We start from the raw sequence: 14,797 nt of genomic DNA on the forward strand, positions 1-14,797 counted from the left end.
AACATATGTAACAAACGAAGAGCAACTGGCAGATATATGTACAAAGGCGTTGTCAAAACCAAGATTTGAATATTTAAGACAAAAGTTAGGTTTGAAAAATAAAAAAGATGTTAAGAGGTAATTGTTTATAGAGATGTAGAGTTTTTAGGGAGGGTGTCGAAGTGACTATCACTTCTAAAAAAAAAACTCTACATGATCTGTTTAGTCTTCTCGTAATTTGTTTTTAGTAATAAATTAATTTGAATGGAAAAGAGAAAGGCAGCTGGAAAATGTATTTGTGAAGACATTGACAAAATCAAGGTTCAGATATTTACGACGAGAGTTAGAAAAATATTAAGATATAATTGTTTGTTGGGATGTAGAGTTTTGGGGAGGGTGTTGAAGTGGTCGCCACTTCTAGGAAAACTCCACATCTCGTCTTTTTAGCTTTCTCAAGCGCTGAAGCCATCGACAGTATATAGACAAAAGAATAGCAGGGAGGCAAACCATAAACAGTAGACAGGCGACATTGGCTTCGGGGTTTTCAGTTGTAAAGTACCATTGCTAGCGTGCGGATCTGGACCAGCTCAAATTTTATTTCTGTATTTCACTATTAAATCAAATATATATTTTGTATTTTACACTTTATCCACGCGTTCTCTCTTTATATAACGAATAACCTCAACATAACTATTTCCGGCCAATATTTAATATTTAGTTTTGAATTATGTAATAAGCATCTAGCGGAATTCATGATTGTTCTATTGTAGCGCTCAGCTGTTCCATTTAACTCGTGAACATAAGGTGGGCATCATATTCTGGAAAAATAGAAAAAGTTAAATGCTTCAACTGTAACGGAAACCACCCAGCCAGCTATAAAGGATGTGAAGTAAGAAAACAATTACAACGTAAACTGTTCCCGCCCCTACGAAGCAGGACAAGCACTAACACACAAACCCATCAGGACAGCACAAAACCAGAAATAATACCGAATACAGAGCAAGCAATAAACACCAAACCTATCAGCACCAACACCATTGGTGGTCTAAGCTATGCTCAAGTAACCAGCCAACCAACACATACACACAACCAATACCACAGCAATAGTAACAATGACACTGCAGAAATCAAAGAACTGCTCAAACAATCCACAAAGAACACCGAAATGCTAACCAGAATGATAAGTGAACAAAACGCAGTACTCAAACAGCAAACCCAACAAATCACAGTCATGCTACAACTAATTACAAACGTGCTAAGCAAAAAATAAAAACGGACACTCTAAAAATAGCAGTCTGGAACTCAAACGGCCTACAACAACGGGCCATAGAAACTAAAACATTCATATACAATAATAATATAGACATACTACTTGTCTCAGAAACACACTTCACTACAAAAAGCTATTTGAAAATATCATACTACACCATAAATGATACCAAACACCCCTCAGGAAAAGCTCACGGAGGGACAGCAGTGATAGTCAGAAACGATATCAAACATTATCTACACAGCCAAGTTAACAAAGAATATTTACAAGCAACCACTGTGACAGTTCAAACTAGCAGCAACTACTTCCAGTTGTCAGCAGTATATGTGCCTCCGCGACACAAAATAACAACACAAATGTGGGAAGAATACTTCCAGGACCTAGGGGACAAGTACATCGCAACGGGAGACTACAACTCAAAGCACACGCTTTGGGGGTCAAGAAACATTACACCTCGAGGCAGAACACTGGAAAAATACATTAGAAATAATCACCTGAATATATTATCCACAGGAACACCGACACATTGGCCGACTGACCTGAACAAAAAACCAGATCTTCTGGACTTTGCAGTTACAAGGGGACTAAACACAAATAAACTAAAAATAACACCCAACCTCGAGCTCAGCTCCGATCATACACCCATAATAATTGAATACAGAAACAAACCAATTCACTATAGCAAACCAGAAACACTATGCAATAAAACCACCAAATGGCAAACTTTCAAAGAAATAATAGAAAGCAAAATAAACTGCAACATCCCGTTAAAAACTCCTAAACACATAGAACAGGCAGTAGCAACATTGACAGCAACTATTCAGGAAGCAGCAAGGACAACCACTATTCCCGAACCAACCAGCAGACAAACAATAACAATCCCGCAAGAAATACTCGACAAAATCAAAGAAAAAAGAAAAGCAAAAGCAAAATGGCAAAAATACAGAACCCGAGAAAACAAAAAACACTTAAACAAACTTGCAAAGGAAATAAAAAACAAAATAAAGGAGCACAACGATAACGAATTCGCAAAGTTCATAGGGACACTCTCCACACACGAGTACACCAACTATTCACTATGGAAAGCCGCGAAAAAAATAAGGAAGCCAATAATACCCGTCCCGGCAATCAGAAAAGCAGATAACACATGGGCAAGAAGCAACGAAGAACAAGCTGAAGAATTCTCCAACCACCTCTGCAACACATTCACGCCACACATTATCAACAACAGCAACCTCAAAAGACATACGGAGGAGGATCCGCAAACCACTACTACCACATCCGACAAGGAATACACCATACCTAAAACATCGGCACAAGAAATTAGAAACATAATTGATAAAACAAAAAACAACAAAGCGCCAGGAATCGACCTAATCAATGCTAAATCTTGAAAAACCTTCCGCCAAAAGCAATAAGGCTAATGACAATAATATTCAATGCAATTCTAAGAATTCAATACTTCCCCAAACCATGGAAATTAGCACAGATCAAAATGTTACATAATCCAGGCAAAGACCCGCACCAAACTGCATCTTACAGACCAATATCACTGCTTCCAGTATTTTCCAAAATACTGGAAAAAATAATATATTGCCGGATAAAAACAATAATAGAGACAAAAAAACTAATACCGAATCACCAATTTGGTTTCAGAAACAAACACTCCACGATAGAGCAAATACACAGGCTTATAAACGAAATAATAGTAGCACTAGAAAACAAGGAATACTGCACAGCCCTCTTTATAGACATAGAGAAAGCATTCGATAAAATTAACCATGAAAGTCTACTACAAACAATTAGGAAACAATTCCCGGAGCAAATACACCACTTAATAAAATCCTACCTAAGCAGCAGAACCTTCGTAATAAAAATCAAGGACACACATTCTCAAGTTAAAGACATCAAGGCCGGGGTACCACAAGGAAGCGTCCTAGGCCCAATACTATACACATTATACACGGCGAACATACCAACAACTACCAACAGCACAGTATTGACATTCGCGGACGACACAGCTATACTAGTCAGGCATACTAACCCAGAAACGGCAGTCAAAATACTACAAGAACATATCGTAAAAATAGAAAATTGGCTAAAAGAAAAACAAATAAAAGCAAACCCCAATAAATGCAACCATATTACATTCACGCTACGGAAAAAGATACCACCAAACATCCTATTGAACGGCACGCATATAACGCAAACAAAGCATGTCAAATACCTAGGACTCCACTTAGATCAAAAACTCACCTGGAAACTACACATCAAATCAATAGTAGAAAAAATACAGAAAACAAGAAGACAAATGCATTGGCTAACAAGCCGAAAATCCAAACTAAGCACAGAAAACAAGTTAAAAATATATAAAACGATCATAAAACCAATCTGGACGTACGGAATACCACTATGGGGGACGACAGCAATGAGCCATATAAACAAAATAGAGGTAATACAGGCTAAAATCCTCAGAACAATAGTAAACGGACCATGGTACGTCAGAAACGAAGATATACGAAGGGACCTGGGAATGCCAACGGTCAAGGAAGAAATTAGCAGATACTCCGAGAAATACAAATTAAGAATAGCAACACACATAAACCGGCTAGCTGCGGAAACATACTAAACCATAAATATGGACAGAAGGCTAAAAAGGAAGCACCCAGCAGACCTTATAAAGGACATAACCTAAGAAACACGAGGATGGTACCCCGCTGGGGTAGCCACCAACATGCTAATTTAACCGTTAAAAAATTCCACCAAATGTCCAAATTGGACAAATTGTGAATTTTAATAAATAAATGAAAAAAAAACGAAGTATACCAGTCTTTAACAAAGCGAAAGAAATCGTAATTGCAACTAAGATAGGGTTTACGCATGTACATCCAAATCAAAGAAGTACCATACGGTCTTACTAAAGGGTCTAAACAATAGTTTCTTCGAGACAAAGATACTCGCAGAGTTACAAGCACTACAGATGTCCGACGTACAATTGACAAAATATTGGTACTTCTCAATAAAAAGATCAATAGAAAACAATGAATTGCTTCCAAATTACATAATCCAAGTATCCCCACAAAGCAATATTAGTTACTTACTAAAATTGAACCGTCTAATTTACTTTAGGGTAAATTGGATAAAGTCAGAAAAAATGACATAACGCAATGTCACAAATGCAAACTGCACGGAGCCGCACGGTCCAAGCGAGTGCAGAATCAGAAAGGAAGACACGGTAAACAAAGGCAAAGTGTACTGCGTGAACCATAAAAACTACGGATACATCCTTTGTATGAAGGATGCCCAAAATTCTTTGCAAACCTTTCAAAAAACTTTGCGAAAATATCATCAAATGCAAAGAATCAAAAACAAACGCGTTGCTCAAATAAGCCGCAAATTCATCCCGTAGCCAAAGTTCTCAGCCATCCTAAGACAAGGAATAAGCCGAAACCAAGTCTCTGAAAAACCAATCACATCGAACAAATTTATTACCACGCGTAATGCAAAATCCAAATCCAATTAAAACCATATCCGTAACAAACCATACCGTAATAAACTTATCGAAGATTTCAAAAAAAGCATATTCAAAGCCCTAAATGAACAACAAACACAATTGAACTAAAACAATCATTAAAAACGCACGAAGAATGGATTGACTCTTGCCCAAAAGAAGGCTCATACCTAAACATATGCCTTGGAGACACACAATTACAATTCCCTAATTTACGGGCAAATAACAGGCTCAAAACTATAGACTACGAATGCGACCATAATGCTCCCGTATTACAGATAAATAAAAATACATCTAACTTCCTAACCCTAGAAACACAGAGTGACGAACCCAGGTGCGAGTACAAAAAAATAAACTAGAAAAAATTACAAAATCAGCTCGAAAAGTACTGCGACCTAAGTATCCACAACAATGTCAACCTAACCAAGAGGCAAATCGTCTCATTTATAGACAAAATAGAAAAACTTATACAAACCGCTCTTCAAGAATCCGTACTAAAAATAAAGTAAGAAAGTCGGCTTTCGAGCCCTATACCTATAATAAAAAAAAAAAAAAAAAAAATTACGAGACAAAAGCTTGATACCATCCAATATTAACAATCTAAAATAAAACTATTCCTACGATCAAAAAGAAGATTTAGAATAATTAAAGTACCTTTTGCACAAAATAAAGTTGTGTCAAAACAAGAATTCGCAAACATTATAAATCAACAGTGGGCAAACAAAATAAAAAGTATCTCTAAAAAGGACTCTGCTAGCATGTCCCACAGAGGAATCAAATTTTTACATCAAAAGAATCAAACTCTACCCCATCTCTCAAATTGCCTTCAGACGAGAATGATTCCATTATGCGCGGTATGAACGTTAGCTGAAATAAGTGATTTATTTGCTTTTAATGTACAAAAAAAGAATATTTGAAAAAATTTATGCAAGAATGAGTGTTATATATGGTATTAGTCATGTAATACTATAACATTTCTATTTCCTCATGTTTAGATTATAGATTATTGAAAATAGATTATTAAGGGAAGTAAAAAGGATTGGAAAAACAAAAAGGTGTTTTGTTTTTCACCACGCGGAGTTACCAAGCGGTCACCTATTTAAGTACTATCCGTGCCTGGCGCTGCTTAACTTTCGTGATCGGATGAGAACGAGTGCTTTTTTTCTATATAACATTTATTGACCAGTAGATGCGTATTACATTTGTATGTTGTTCACAATAAACAATGGACTTCGAGTGCGGGCTGGCTTAGGCAAAAGTACCGATACGTGACGATACGACATAACCATACAATGTTTTGTGTCGGAATTACAGTTTTTACCGGTTGCAGTTTACCAGTTTGAACCGGCGTCCTTGATCGATAGTTATTTTCGAAGGTACGCCGAAACGAGCTATTCGTGTAGAGAGGAGAACCGAGGCAACGGTTGTCGCTTCCATATCAACGATGGGAATGGCTTCGGGCCAACGCGAAAAACGGTCGATACACGTTAGACAATATCGGTATCCTTGTGAATATTGCATCGCGATAAAGTATGTGTGTATGTGCTCGAACCGGCCTGCTGAAGTTTCGAACGTTCTGACAGGTGAGAATAAGTGCCTGGTGACATTGCATCGTTGACACGGGATACATTGTCGTGCCCAAGTCCGGTAATCTTTATTTACGGACGGCCAAATGAAACGTGACGTCACCAATTTTTGCGTGGCACGTATCCCTGGATGGGAAAGTCCGTGGAGCGAATTAAATGCGTCGCGCTTCAAGGATTTCGGTACGTACGGTCTTACAATGTCGTTTGATATGTGGCAGGATATTTCTGCGTCGTGATCAGGAAAGCGTATCTTCATTAACCGTAACGCGGTTGTACCGGAGTTGACGATGTCGCTTAGTTCTTTGTCGTTTTCTTACGCGGCGGCGAGAGTTTAATGATTCACTGACTTTCCTATCGCTTCGATGCGGAACAGAGCGTCGGCTACGTTGTTATCTAGACCCTTTATGTAACGTATGTCGGTGGTGAATTGACCGATGTAGTCTAGATATCGAAATTGTCGGGGCGAATATTTTTCTAGTTTTTGTCTGAACGCGTAGGTAAGAGGTTTGTGGTCGGTATATACTACGAAGTTTCTGCCCTCTAAAGTGTGTCGAAAGTGTTTGATTGCGCTGTATATTGCGAGTAGTTCGCGATCGTACGCGCTATATTTTTGCCGAGCGGGGGTCAAAGATATCGTTGCGAACCTTAGCGGATGCAATTTACAGGTTTGCAGTTAACAGATCATTAAGCGGTTTAAGTGTTTTTGTGGCCTCCGGTATGAAACGTCGGTAGAACGTTCCGTGTTCCGCAGACACCCGTGGCCAGGATCACGTGGGCCTTTTCTACGAAACTATTCACTTGAAAGGACCTACGACACATTGATGGACCCGACGACGCCTCGGCTCTCGCGACATTGTTTATGGTTCGACCGATATCTTAGGCCTTTTTCTCCACGATACTACATACATATCCCAAATAGAGTATCGACGTCTTTAAAAAAGAGCATTTAGCGAAGTTAAAAGTGTTGAGGTTATTCGGTATATAAAGAGAGAAAAACGCGTGGATAAAGTGTAAGATACAAAGTATATATTTGACTTAATAATGAAATACAGGAATACAATTTGAGCTGGTCCAGATCCGCACGCTAGCAGTGTTACTTTATAACTGAAAACCCCGAAGCCAACATCGCCTGTCTACTGTTTATGGTCTGCCTCCCTGCTATTCTTTTGTCTATATACTGTCGATGGCTTCAGCGCTTGAGAAAGCTAAAAAGACGAGATGTGGAGTTTTCCTAGAAGTGGCGACCACATCAACAAAAAGAAAATCCGGCGTTTACGAGGGCATTTAATACGATGTCCAATCTTTCTAAAACTTGATCTATCGAGCCGGCAATAGTTAGGTTGTCATCCATATAAACAACAACATATGAATAAGCGATGTCGCCTAAGGCATTGAGAATGGCCCTCTGAAAAACGGACGATGCATTTTTTTCAGTCCAAACGGCATCGTTATGTATTCATATTGTCCGTCGGGGGTAACGAACGCTGTGTACTCCGTCGAATTAGGATGAATGGGGATTTGGTGAAACCCGGTGGTCATGTCTAGGCTAATAAGGTATCTCGCCTGTTGCAGTCTTGCGATTTGATCCGGAGTAAGAGGCAGGGGATACCGATCCGCGACCGTATTTTCATTTAACTCTCGAAAGTCTACACACAATCTATCTGAGCCGTCTTTCTTCTTCACGAGTAACATAGGGTTCGCGTACGATGAATTGCTAGGCCTTACAATGTTGGCTTTAATTAGTTCGCCTATAATCTCACGTACTATTCTTCGCTCTTCTTCACTAAGTCTGTAAGGGCTTCTCTGTACGGTGACGTTAGGATCAATTAACAATATTTCCAACTTGCCCGTACTTACGCGAGTGCGTGGGAAACCCGTAATGAAAGAATCTTTGAATTTTTCGAAAACGGATATTAATCGACTTTTATCGTTACTAATTACATCAATGTCGATCATGTTAATATCGATCTCATCTTCCGTAGTTTTACTACAGGCATTAATTATCTTTGGTTTACTGATAACGAGGCTATTTTGCGTAATATGTACGTCAAAACCTTGGCTTAAAATCTCGCGACCAATCATGATATCATGTTTTAAATAGCTTATCGGTCAGGACGTGAAAAGTTATCTCCAATGCAAAACCGTTAATACATATAGTGGACAAAATCTGAGATGTACTCTTAACACATGTATTCCCTATTCTTCGCATTACTATTATATCGGTCGTTCTTTTGCCGGAAAATTTCGAGGCTGCGGATTCCTTAATCAATGAACATTCGGCTCCAGAATCGAAGTAAAATGGGAACGACTCACCCAGATGACTTAATCTATCAGTTGGGGCCTCCACCACACAGGAGTCAACCCGGCGCTCATCCTTGGAAGTACGGTTTCCTTTCCGCAACACTGGGCAATTAGGCGTGATATGCTGCTCCTCGTTACACTTTTAGCAGGACACCTTCGACGATGTGGCCGATCGGTTTTTCTCTGTACTTCTCCGCCTCCGATTTTGTCCTCTTTCGGCACTCGGGTGCTTTATGTCCATAGTTACGACAGTGGTAGCACCTATTCCGGGAGTCAAAAGGCTTATATCTTTTAGCTTCAGGACCCGCTGAGGAGTTGTCTGACGAAGACGCCGGCCTCTTCTTCGCGTAGTAGAAAGCTCCCATTTCATTCAGGAATTGATCTTCAGTCTTGATATCGCTTGAAGTGCTATCCGTTCAATACGCTGGTCTAGTGAAGCCAATTGAAAAACGACGGAGGCGTTGATTACCTCAGCCAAAGTTAAATTTTCCCACTTCGCCTTCAGGAAGGAACGGATACGAATGCCGAAAGCTCCCGTGGTTTCGTCCTTCAGTGGGGTTTTTCATTGGACATCTTCATTAGTACTGAGGTAGCTGTTTCTTTGCCACCAAAACGTGGAATAAAAATGACCTTAACTTTGACCAGGTAACATCTTGAGCAACAGGTACTTGCGAAAGCCATTGTGTTGCAGAACCTTCTAGAGCAGAAAATAACGCACTGCCCCGTAAAGGATTTTCTTCCAAGATCAGATTAACAACCGCGCAACATGCAGCTGGATCGGAACCCGCGATACCAGGATTAAAGCGCGGAAGCGATAAATTTTTAGTTTCCTCACTCGATTTTTGCACTAGCGTCTGAACTAACTCACGCAAGATGGCTATATGCTGTTGCATAGTTAACTGCCCTGATCCCACATCTGATGTCGGGTTGCAGTTAGGATTAGGGTTAGGGGTGTTCAATGAATCTTCACTGGAATTAGCCATCGATGCGGTAGAACAAAGGTACAGTTTATTAACACAAGTAGAGATATTACAGCGTTGGTAGTTAACCACAACGTCTAGGTACTCGCGACACTAATGACAATGGCCTCAGGTTCGATAACGAATCCGCGGTCAACGGGATGACGAACTTTACTCTTCGTTAGCGTCTAAGTTGTACTCGAGGTTAATGCATGGAGCAATCAGTACGTATAAGACGTACTGACGATACTGTATCCGAGGAAAGTAGGTGTGGGCGTGTCTGAGGACACGGATCTATCGGATTTGTTGATGTTAATTTTGGTTAAGGAAGTGAGGGCAGTAGACACCGTCTCCGATTGGATAATAAGACGGTTGGTGGACCAGGAAGGGTTTCAACTGCCCTCGTGAGAAAGTTGCCAACGGAATATACCAGAAGTGAGGAAAACCGACTTTCCGTAGTAAACAATAAACGTAAAAGGAAATGTAAGACAAGAGATACTCGCTTGGTCTGAGGGACCTTAACTATGAAAATTGCAAGACCCCTGGTGAGTACTTAAGACTATTGAGGGTACGCGTCAAGGATGTGCAGACATCTGGGTGCCATCCTGCCCGCGGTGTGTGGCCTGGTCTCTGATGTGAATTGATGTGAATTGACGGTGTCGTCGGCGTAGCACGCCAATGCCGAGTCCGGGGGAAGCACCGCGTCGTACGCGATGTTCCACAGCAACGGACCCAACACAGAATCCTGCAGGACCCCGCGCAGTACACCGCCCTACCTGCCATCCCCCCGCCGCGAACGGTGTAGACGATACTCCGGTCCCGGTGGAACGCCCGGACCACACGCCGCAGGTACGCGGGTACCCAATGAAACTCGAGGGCCCGACATATCTTGTTCCAGGGGATGCTGTTGAAAGCGTTGACCACGTTCAGCGACACGGCCAATGCCACGCAACCACGCTGTTCGACCCCCTCGACCAAGGAACGGACACGGGCGATAGCGTCGGCCGTAGACCGCCCCCTCCGAAAGCCAAACTAGCTGTCGTGCAGTCCGAGAACACTTCCAGACAAATGCGACTCGAGGCGGGCAGCTACCACTCTCTCCAGTAGCTTGCCAGCCTCGTCCAAAAGGCATACCGGCCGAAAGATGGAAGGCGAGTACGAAGACCGTCCCGGCTTCGGCAGCAGGACCATCCGTCCCTCCTTCCACAAGACGGGGAATTCGCCCCGAGACAGGCATCTGTCGAACAGACGTATTAATCTCAGGGCAAGACCCCGGCGACGTCCTTCCACAGGCGGGCTGGGACTCCGTCGGGACCCGGAGCTTTCCGCGCTCCGAGCCTCCCTACAGCCTAGGTCAATTCTTCCTCGCTAACCCTCGATTCCGGGCTCCAACTTCCGGCGGTTGACGCTCCTGCTCCTCCTCATCGGTGAACCTGCCATCTTCCTCGTTCGCCGCTCCCGGGAACAGAGTGCCGACAACCTCTTCCATGAACCGAAGGTCCATGCTCTCCGTTGCGGAAGGCGCCCATGGACGGAAATTGTTCAATACCATCTTGTAAGGGCGCCCCCAGGAACGGCGGGATCTGGTGAACCGGCGCCGAGCGCGGATTCACGCCTCGCGGAGACGAGCGATCTCCTCGGGTCACCAGTACACCAGGAGTTAAGTGTATTGGTTTCTGAAACAAAATGGTTTTGTCGTTTAGTCGGATTTTGTCATTGGATATTGAATAGTTATACTTCCCTAAACATGGTAGCCCAATGATTCCGTCTTCGATAATAGGGAAGTTGTCCGATACTATGTGAAAGATGTGATCCTGTCCAAAAATTCGTTTCGTTACGTATTCGTTCGTTTCGTATTTGTCTCGTCCCATAGAAAATTTTTGTTTAGGTCCTGGATACTGGCGTGTTAGGCTATCTATATATGCCTTATCAATAGGGGATCGTATGCCGGGCCACGTGGCCCAGCCATGCCGATGTTATATCGACTTCGTAGAATATGCTTAAAAACTTACGAATTAATAAATTTCTCAACTACGATGTGTGCAACCAAAAGTGCAACGATTGTGCTAACATTAGCTTTGGCATATATTCAGTCAAACAAATAGGCTAGGCGAGCTGTGAAAAGTCGAGGTTAGGTTTCTAAAAAAGTCTATAGAGTTCTTAATACAATGTGGTTATAATTTTGACCAGCAATAGTGGCGACGGTCCTTTAGAACTAAGAAGGAGTAGGAAAGGGTTAATACCAACGTAGAAAGATATTGTGATAGTATACTTTGCTATGTCCGGTGTTCGTAACTCTCTATAGGGACAAATAGGTTTAAAACAAAATTATAAATCAAAGGTGGATGTTATAGGTTCTTTATTAAATATGAGATGGTAATCCATGCAATGAGTTTAACTTGTGTCGCATTTAAGAAAGTGATTATGCGAAAAGCAGGGTAGACGCAGGGTGTGGCCATTACCGTCACAGAAGGTAGAGTGGTATTAAGTTAAATTAAGTTAGGCAAATATTATGTGTGAGAGCAGAGTGGTTGATTGTTGTGTTAAATCCTCCACCTGGAAGAAAAAGTATTAGTGATAGTTGTATGTATGTGATTTGTGTATGTGATAAGCCCGAAACAACAAGTTAATAGTGTAATAATTATCTTGTATACTAGCTGTCGGAGTAGGATACGTTCTCTTCATTATAAGTAAAAGCAACTAGTGTCTGAATGTGTTCACGAGCCCTTTGGGTGTAATACAATCAAATGAGGAGACTCTCCATCGGAAAGGGAAAAGTCTGGGATACATAGAAGCGTGTGGTCATATGACGCAACTCAAGGAGAGGAAACATCTGTAGAACTGATCTTGGATAGAAGGCCAGATTAATTATAGCACTATAATTATAGCCAATAAACTAAATTCTAGTGCCTTTCTCCTGGCACAAGCGCTCTTGATTGTGTCGTAGCAGGATAGCTTATAAAAATTGCTCGTCGCAAACCTAAAACGAGGAAAAGTTCATAATTGATATATGACAATCTGGATATCTAACATCTGAATTCGATGCCACTTTTGGGCATAATTGTTCTTATGATGAGAAGGCAATAGTCCATAATAAGCAAATATTACTTACTAAGGTTTTGTGCCTATAAGGCAAGCTGTCACACGGTTGAGGTTATGCAGTAACCAGGGGCATCGTGCTCATTTTTTCAAATCAATAAAGGCCGATGAACAAACTTATCAACTAGCTGTAGTGCAAGTTAAGATTCTCCTCGACGAATAGTGATAGTGACTTTGCGAGGTAAATATTTACCCTCCGCGGACAGCGCATCGTCAGCGGGCATGAATCGGTGGGTTTTTCTAACCGAGGCGAAGAAGGAGAGCACAGGTCACGGTGAATTTTTACAAATATCCGGATATTACTGTGAATATTTTATTATTTTTTAAAAAACTCGTAAACCGTAACTGCGATGTGAAACGTGCGGTGATCACCGGGCGCCGCCATTACGCCAGTGACGCGCCGCCATTACACTCGTGGCACGTGGCGGGCCGACCGAAGCATAGAGCACACGGTCGCAAGATCGACGACTCGTATCGATGCGGATATCAATGAGTCACGGAGTGCACGATGCATAGAGTCGAACTCGATGGCAAAACCGATGCAATAATGGAGAATATAAACACTTAATTTAAATGTAAATTAAGTAGCTAATATCGAACGTAGATGAAAGAAAGTAGATCTGCACACACATAATCGACACGCGCACGGATAAAAAAAAAATATAAATTAAAGTTATAAAGTTAGGACTTGATTCGTAAAAGGATAATTCCAAATAAAAGTTAGATTTAATTATACCAACAAATTGTTAATAACAATTAGTAAGATTGATCGTAAGATAATAATTACGAGTTAAAGTTAGAATAATTATAACTAAACAATTACTAAGACCAAAGTTAAATTTAAACCAATAAGTAATTGTTAGCAGTACTACGAGTAAAGTTAGAACTGATAATAACCGTCTAATTAGTAAAACTGAAAGTGAGAATGATAAAAATAAAATTAAGGTTATAAAGTTAGATTCGTTAAAATAAATTACGAATTGCTAGTATTATAGTTAGTACCTAATTATTGAGACCAACTAGAATTAAAATTAACTATAAGTATTCGATTGGCGATTTCACGACGACACTGGCAAGTTTATTTGGATACGAATTGTATACATTCGGAAGGATATAGTGTGATTATACGACGACCGGCTACGTCAACGGACATTTCCCTTTTGTACAAAAAACAATATGGATAAGTTAAATAAGGTAAATAAACTTACTTACGGCTCAGGGGGTTTCGGAGTCTCCAGGCCCCGTCGGTGATTCGAGTAGCGTCACAGGCATTTGTCCGACATTTCGGCCGGTGTGTCTAGCTCCGAGGTGCTGGCTGCTTCGTCCCTCGTTGCCATCGGCTGGCTCCTGGCCAGGCTTCTCGTTGTCTTGCACGCGCCCTCCTCCACTGGGGACTTTCTCATATATCTGGTGATCTTGTCACCTTTCAAGATTTTTTCCTTGGCGATTCGGGTCGCCTTTTCGGTGGGTGGTGTCTTTTCCTTGAATGCCTGCATTGGCATCTCGACATCCTCGATGGTTCCCGCGATGTCTTCATCAAATTCGAGGTATCTTCTTGTGGTTTTCTTGCACATCTTTTCCTCTGTGGCAACTGCGGGTGTTTCTTGGTCCCCGGTCGTATTTACCGAACGAGGGGTGACCCTGGAATCGACCTTCCCCTCGCCGTTCGTCCAGTCGCTAGGTGACCATCGGGTCGAGCCTGGGACGCTACTCGAATCACCGACGGAACCTGATGGCTCCGAAACCCCCTGAGCCGTAAGTAAGTTTATTTACCTTATTTAACTTATCCATATTGTTTTTTTTATATAAAAGGGAAATGTCCGTTGACGTAGCCGGTCGTCGTATAATCACACTGTATCCTTCCGAATGTATACAATTCGTATCCAAATAAACTTGCCAGTGTCGTCGTAAAATCGCCAATCGAATACTTATAGTTAATTTTAATTCTAATTGGTCTCTAATTAGGTACCCGCCAGTTGGAGGTGTCTGCTTGTGGCGTTTTCAGAGTTGATATTGTTTCCTCCCTTCTGAGTTTCCCTGTGACTGTTCTATATGCGATGCCCCAAGATTCCCTGTTATCTTCTTTGGTAAA

General features: G+C 41.5%; 2 long non-coding RNA genes across 3 annotated transcripts in view; one reads left to right on the top strand and one right to left on the bottom strand.

Annotated features, from left to right (window-relative positions):
• The window catches only part of LOC105666984, a 62,381-nt gene that overhangs the window by 40,459 nt on the left and 7,125 nt on the right, over nt 1-14,797 (top strand). The gene's annotated exons all lie outside the window — the stretch shown is intronic.
• LOC125386702 lies at nt 9,623-13,167 on the bottom strand. Of its 2 annotated transcripts, XR_007227084.1 has the most exons (3): nt 12,719-13,137; nt 12,261-12,586; nt 9,623-12,162 (listed from the first exon to the last, which is right to left on the bottom strand). It is a non-coding gene; the product is annotated as an uncharacterized LOC125386702 (long non-coding RNA). The 2 variants fall into 2 exon arrangements; XR_007227083.1 differs by having other exon boundaries at nt 9,623-12,586; nt 12,719-13,167.

The sequence above is a fragment of the Bombus terrestris genome, chromosome 17 (assembly GCF_910591885.1).
Source record: "Bombus terrestris chromosome 17, iyBomTerr1.2, whole genome shotgun sequence".
Taxonomy (NCBI): Eukaryota; Metazoa; Arthropoda; class Insecta; order Hymenoptera; family Apidae; genus Bombus; species Bombus terrestris.